The sequence below is a fragment of the Lagenorhynchus albirostris genome, chromosome 3 (genome assembly GCF_949774975.1).
Source record: "Lagenorhynchus albirostris chromosome 3, mLagAlb1.1, whole genome shotgun sequence".
Classification (NCBI taxonomy): domain Eukaryota; kingdom Metazoa; phylum Chordata; class Mammalia; order Artiodactyla; family Delphinidae; genus Lagenorhynchus; species Lagenorhynchus albirostris.
In genome coordinates this window covers 70893570-70900590 of record NC_083097.1, presented here as the reverse complement: position 1 = coordinate 70900590, position 7021 = coordinate 70893570, and the positions used below count along the sequence as shown (strand labels likewise).

Genomic DNA, 7021 nt, shown 5'->3' with positions numbered 1-7021 from the left:
TAAAATGATATTTAAAGTTTTAGAACCCAGAATGTTTAATAAAATTCTGTGGTGTTTTTACCTTGGGAAAAAATATGTACATATGATGTATATTTTTGTAAAGTTAAAAAACTCAGCTCAGTGCAAATTTTATTGGAGAAATGATTTTCCTGAATAAATAGTCCCACTGCAGGATAGTGAGAGTATTTAGAAACAGCTGCATATTGCATTAGAAATGAAATAGAAGCATTGTTTAGACTTCTTAGCAAAAGGCCCCCGAGATAGCCCAAGCTCTGGAGTTATTTAGACTCTCAACTTCTCCATCCTAAAAAGGGGTTTTACACAAATGGGATCCTTATTCATTCTGAAGGACAGCAGACAGTGGAGGCACAGTTAGTGTTCTTCCATGCAACTACAACCTCTCTGTTCCATCTCATTCTTTTCCTCATAGAGAACACATTCCCAAGAAGCCAAGCAGCACATAGACATCGTAATCCTCTAGACGGAGTTTCACTACATTATCATAGGAAGCTTCCTGCCATTGAATTAGCAAAAGACTTTATCACTTACATTCCCACGTGTTTCTGAAGTATTTTTTAAAATATCTTAATGGCATTTTCTGCCTTAACTAGAATTTTCTAGTTGATCCATTCATCGAATGGACTGTATCTTTGAATATTTTCTAATATTCTGAGCTGAATGTGAATGATGATTAGATTATGCACAAAGATGTTCAGAAAGGAGATTTACTTTCGTGAATGATGCCTGTATTTCTGAAACAATTTTCCTCAAGTCAAACTGGTGAGAAAGACTTGAACTCCATCAGCTGAAAAATTTCACCCTTTTCAAATAATTTAAGGACCTGTCCTTAGTAATTCTGATTAAAGGTGAATGTTCTGACACTCAGTCCCTATATCAGAGGTGTATCTACCAGTGTCCTGCTAGGATTCTGAATAGACAGCAGAGCAGCAGACACAGCTTACACATACCAAAATGCCCATATATGTATTCAGCTTTGTAAATATGCCTTTAAAAATACCTCACCGTATTTAGCCACTCCTAAATATGTATTTACACAAGTCTACACACTGTAAGTGTTTACCTGGGAGACAGGAACAGTCTCTCTGGTAAATAATATGGGTTTTATAGCCTTTCATGAAGGAATTTTTTGTTTGCTATGTAAAAAAAATCATCTCCTCTCAGTTATAATTTAATAAAATTTTCCTTTCCCTGTAAATTTACTGCAAAGCAATTGAGGTAAAGCCTTGAGATGTTAAAAAAAAAAAAGACAACACTGGTGTTAGCTTTGGGTACAGAGTGGCTTTGATTCATTTTGCTAAAGACTACAGAGAGTAGAAAACACGGATATGATTTCTGAAAACCAGACAAATAAAAATAACCTGTCAGATATATTTTAGAGCTAAGGCTATCGAGTAATTACCTATTTTTTCAGGTTAAAGAAAAAACAAAAACAGAACCTCTAGGAAGATCCAAATGATTTAAACTACTTTGCCCTGAATTTTCTAGATCACTGCTTAAATTTACACTTTATATTACATGAGTGGATGCAGGTTAAACATTTTTCCACTCATAACCAAAACTGCGTTAAATCTAAGATATGATCAAATTCTTATAGAAAAGCAGCATTGCCCAGTACACCAGTTCAAGGACAGGAAATTTTCAGTGCATACTCTAACTTGCAAATACACGGCCTTAAGCAATTGAGTTGATCTGACTTATGATTCTGAATGTGTAAATTAGGTTGTGATCTACCCTAGACCTAATGAATGATGGATCTGTACTCAGATATTAAGTACTGAATATTAATAGCAAAAATATATCTTTTTTAAAAAGACACATTTTTCTTTTCTTTTTTTTAATTGAAATACAAAGTGAAATAACACATGATGCTTGGAATTAAAGGGATGTCTCGTTACTTGGTAGGTTCTCACAATTTATTCACTATCCTTCTCCCCACATTTGCTCTCCCCTTATTAAGGCTTTTGAGCAACTGACGTTACCTTTTGTGAGCCATTTTAGGGTCCCAGAAATGGATATGGCTTAATTTGGAGTCCTTTACAGATTTTTTTTTTTTTTTTTTTTTTTTTTTTGTGGTACGCGGGCCTCTCACTGTTGTGGCCTCTCCTGTTGCGGAGCACAGGCTCCGGACGCGCAGGCTCAGTGGCCATGGCTCACGGGCCCAGCCGCTCCGCGGCATGTGGGATCTTCCCGCCCCGGGGCAAGAACCCGCGCCCCCCCCCCCCCCCCCCGCATCGGCAGGCGGACTCCCAACCACTGCGCCACCAGGGAAGCCCCTTTACAGATTTTTAAAGGGAGGATCTCTCAGAAGAGATCACTCTCCTCATCAGCTCACTTCCTTCTAGAAAATAAATGTGCAGGATTTCCAGCAGTTTGTCTCTGGAACCACTGAAGATTTTCCTGTCATCAGTGGACTTAGAGACCTACAAGAGAAGAACAAAAGGAGAGAAGCCCCTTATATGAATTCTAAAGACATTTAATAAATTACAGCCTTGCATTTAAAGGAGACTCCTCTTTGTTCTACATGTTTCAAAAATTTTCTCTTTCGGGATCTTTCTGTGTATGGTTACCTGTGCACAGAATGTATGAGTTTGACTTATGTTGAGGAGGTGGGAAATGTGGGCATTTGGGGCAAGTCCAGATATGGAAACATTGCAGGCTTTTTTCAGGATAGAAACATACGAATTTTTTAATGGGCCCAATTATTTTACCCCCACATAAAATGCCTGTTGAAATTTGTCAGTGCAAAATAGGTGCTTACATGCCTTCCTATCTCATCTCTAAATGCAGCTTGGAAGAGATAAAGTTTATATATATAATATACATATTTTTAAAATAGGTGTGAAAACATTTACCTCTTAAATTCAGATGTTTTAAGGTACTTTACTTTTAAGCCTTTTTCTTCCATTTATTCTCAAAATGTTGAAAGATGCATCCTGTTATTAAAGATTAAAACAATCTTTTAAAAATAAAATTATGATTTGTTTTACCTTTGAAATGTACTAGAAATTTAAATACAATGATATGCTTGATGAACATGGAACGAGGGGTTTTGCAACTAGGTCATGAATTCAGATGTGATCCAGAGAGTACTGAATACCCTACAGCTGTCTATTATGAGTATCTAAAATGAATGCAACAAATAAATATCTGATTATATTTCCATACAAATTTTATACCTACTCTGCTAATTGAAGTGGAGCATAACGTACTATTTGTGTATTCAGTTTACACTTTTGAAAATTATTCTATATCGTCTTACATTTTCACAAAAGGAATAATAAATCCACTGTCACGTGAATAATGCCCACACATATGTTCCAAAGGACACAATATATTCCCCACCTTCTGAGCGTGAACCAGGAAGATGTAATTCTTTCGGCTCCATTGTAGATTCTCACACACCTAGGGACATGGCAGGTGAAAAGGATCACTCCTGTGTACAGCAAATCCATCCTGGCCCTGGTGAACGATGTTCCAGGGTACTGCAAGAGCTAACAGATGAGCAAAATCACTGACCCTCTCATTAGAATCTGAATCTGTTAGAAGAAGCACTGCCTTCTGTCTCTTAATATCTCACAGACATTTGGGAAATACGATTTCTATTCATTTACTTCTGACCAGTCACTCTACACCTTATCCCCACTAAGACTCAGGCACAAGTGTGGAGTGCCGGAGGAAGGACAAACACCTGCTATGCTAAAAATTGCCCCATCTCCTTGCCTGTTTTCCTGGAAACAAAGATGTGCACTTTGACTCTCTTCCCTGAGGGTTCTTTCCTGAAACTGTGACAAGATTTCAGAATTCTCAAGTTTTGCTGGAAACTGAGACCAGCATTTGTAGAGGTGAAGGGAGAGTGTGAAGGGGGCTCAGCTAGAATTAAATCACAAGCCTTCATGTGGCTGCCAAGTGTAATCTTAGACATACAGTCTTTAAAATTCCTAGGTGGCAGTCCCACTCTCGTCTGTACTGTTGAATCAGTCCTGGATGTATTGTGCTTAGATCTTAATGCTACCTTGTAAGACTGCACAGCATTCAGGGAAGAGAATATAGCTTCATAGGGGAAATACAACCATATCCTATAGAGCTCAGCTAAAAACACTAGGACTGCTTAGAAAAAAACAGAGGGAATTTGAAATCCCCTTCAAATATCTCTACTATGCAGAAGGTGCATTAGGCTTATTCTGTATGGAAGCATCATGGGATAGAGTCTGGCTGAATATATAGAAGTTTCTATGAGTTGCCCTGTCCCAAAAAGGAAGACTCACTGCCTCAACAGAATTTAGGCAGCATCCAGGCACAGGCTAGATGGCCCCTTGGAAATTTGGGTACTGACCTTTAAGCCTCTTTCCAGTACTGAAGTTGTATGAATCTTCAAAACCAAACCACTTGTGGGAGGTCCAAAGGTGCTCATGGGGCAGTTTCAGGATAATGTGAGAGTCAGGCGATATGGTCAGGCCATTCAAGATGGCTGTCCTCTTGCTCTTTGTCATCCCCTAGTCGACCAGCACCTGCTTCACCTACAACCTGCCCCACCTAGTGCTTGTTCTAATGCTTAGGCCAGAACGCTTCCACCTGCTAGTTTATGAAAGGGAAACATCTGCCCTCATGATGGTCATTAATCTGATGGGCTGTGCCCCAGCTGCTGGTTTCCTGGTAACTGATGAGCCAACCTGATGTCAATTCCCACTATAAATGGTAGTCTCCTCCTTTCTTGAGTGGCGAAGGTTATTGTCATGTCCTGCCTGCTGTCTGCCGTACACGGAGGGGTGTTGCTCCAGGACCCATTGTTTCAGATGTGTTAAGATACCCCATCCAGTAAACCACTGACGTCTCTGTCACTGTCTCCGGGCTCTTTCTTTGCTCTCAAGGCTGGGCAAGCACAGGGCTTGCAGGTCTGTGGGGTATAGCCCAACACATACCAACTAGGCATATCCTTATTTTGGTCTTTTCTAAGCCCAGGATTTCTTTCAAGGAGGATGAATTCCCTGCAGTGAATGTGACTGTGAAAAGAACATGGGTTCTACAATCAGAGATTCCCTGATTGAGAATCTTGACTCTTCCATTATACTAGTTGTGTACACTGGAGGAAGGCAATGAACCTAAGAATCTCAGTCATAAAACTGAGGATTATTATTCCCATCTCAAAGGATAGTTGTGAGAATAGAGAATCATCTGTATACTGCCTGGTGTATGTAGTAGGTGTTAATTGCTGCAGGTGCATAATTATATGGGACATAAATATTGTGGCCAAAAAAGCCCACTTCTAGACATCATGGGGGAGGATGCTCATATGGCAATAAGTTCTGAAGGCAGTGAGCTAGTGTGATGTGTGTCAATTACCTACTTCTTAAAAGGCTCCTTTTTCCATCAGGAATACATACATTTATGTTAATATGGAAAAGAAAGAAAGATCCTACTGTGGAGATTGTGCTATAAACACCTAAAATGTGGTAAATGAAATAATAATCACAGTGATGAACTTTATCAAAATTTACATGAAATGAATAATGCAAAGGCAGAGGAAATTATTCTCTACTAGCAGCAGAAATCCTCTACACAGCTCTCTCTTAATTTCAAGATTCTCCTAGTGAAGCAGAGTCTGTCTGCTTATTAGTACTCTATCTTTTTAAAATCATATCACCTAAGGACGGAAGCACTGGTCACAAGGACAGTGAGAATCGTCTGATTTCTTTGCTGAAGAAATAAATTCCCAAACTAAAAGTTTTGATTTTCCAACCAGGAGGGCAATTATTTTCACATATAAATAATTGGCGAGTTTGATCCAATTAAACTGCTGAGTTTATTAACTAGCTATTCTGTAAAATGTAACCCTCAGCTATAATTATTATGTATAATTATCTCTGTATTTAATCTACTTTCAGGTATTAAGCCTATATTTAACATGGCTAGCCCTTTGAAATTGGAATCAAAGACCTTTGATCTGGTCAGTCTTCACCACATGTATGGGGTATTTCTGTCATGAATTTGCATTTTTACCATCCCTTGAAGGACACTAACGTAGCACTGGGTTCTTTTCAGTTTTGACAGGAACATGCAATTCACACTGAATTAGTAGCATTAATTAAAATTCCTACTAAAATGATTCTGTATGCCCATGAAAGGATGAGTAGATTTGATGGAACATTCACTCCTAACTTAAATTGGTAACCTTTAATACACAGGTAAGTTAAGCAGTCTTTTCGCTGATTGGGTTCCTTCAGGCAATCTGGCTACAATACATGACTTAATGCCGCATCCAAAGATGCCTGACTTTGAACTTGTGAATATAAAATGGGCAGTCGGGAGCGTGTGTTCCAGGAACACAGTTCTCTTGCTCTAGCACAAGCATACTTGCACACAGGAGAGGGGGCAAGTTATCTGACGGTGAAGGCTCCGGGGGCAGCCCCTGGCTTCCTGCCCTACCTTCATGTGGCAGTAATTTCCCTACATAAGAGGCAGAGGGCCTCTCCTTGACACACGGTGTCTGCCTTGCCTCCCACACACAAACCCACAAGAAAGTCTGAGCCAGCAAGTATTAAGAAAGAAGTCCTGAGCTGACCACTCCAACTCTGGAGCATGAGTAGTAGCCACTGCCGTGCTCATGGCAAGAGTTTCACGGCATCCAGTTGGAAGTGGGCATAATAAAATTCCTTGATCAAGAGTCCCGGTGGAGTGTTGGCAATTGAGCGCATATTCTCCCCTTAGTAGGAACAACTATGGAACAGCAGGAAATCTATGCTTTGGCAGCAAGGGAGCTTGGTGCTAACATTTTTCTAAACGGAAACAAGACGGATGATTTGGCCTGATAGTTACAAATTATATGATACATTAAATCACCTCTAAAAATAAAAACAAAAGATTTGAAGAAAGGTGTGAATCTTATGAAAGGAGAAAGACGCTTAGACAAGCTTTTTGCCTGTTAGAAAAAAGTAATTTTGAAGCGTGTTGAGACACATTAGTAGAGGAGACTAAAATATAGAATTGTGAACACCTAAGGTGT

General features: G+C 39.4%; 1 long non-coding RNA gene across 1 annotated transcript in view; it reads right to left on the bottom strand.

Moving 5' to 3' along the window:
- Positions 1–2120: 2120 nt before the first annotated feature.
- Positions 2121–7021, bottom strand: part of LOC132516940 (uncharacterized) — a 141101-nt gene continuing 136200 nt past the window's right edge. The window contains exons 4-6 of the long non-coding RNA XR_009539530.1: positions 3364–3512; positions 2874–2954; positions 2121–2441 (exon numbers count right to left, since the gene is read on the bottom strand). This is a non-coding gene — a long non-coding RNA (uncharacterized LOC132516940). The remainder of the gene's footprint in view (positions 2442–2873; positions 2955–3363; positions 3513–7021) is intronic.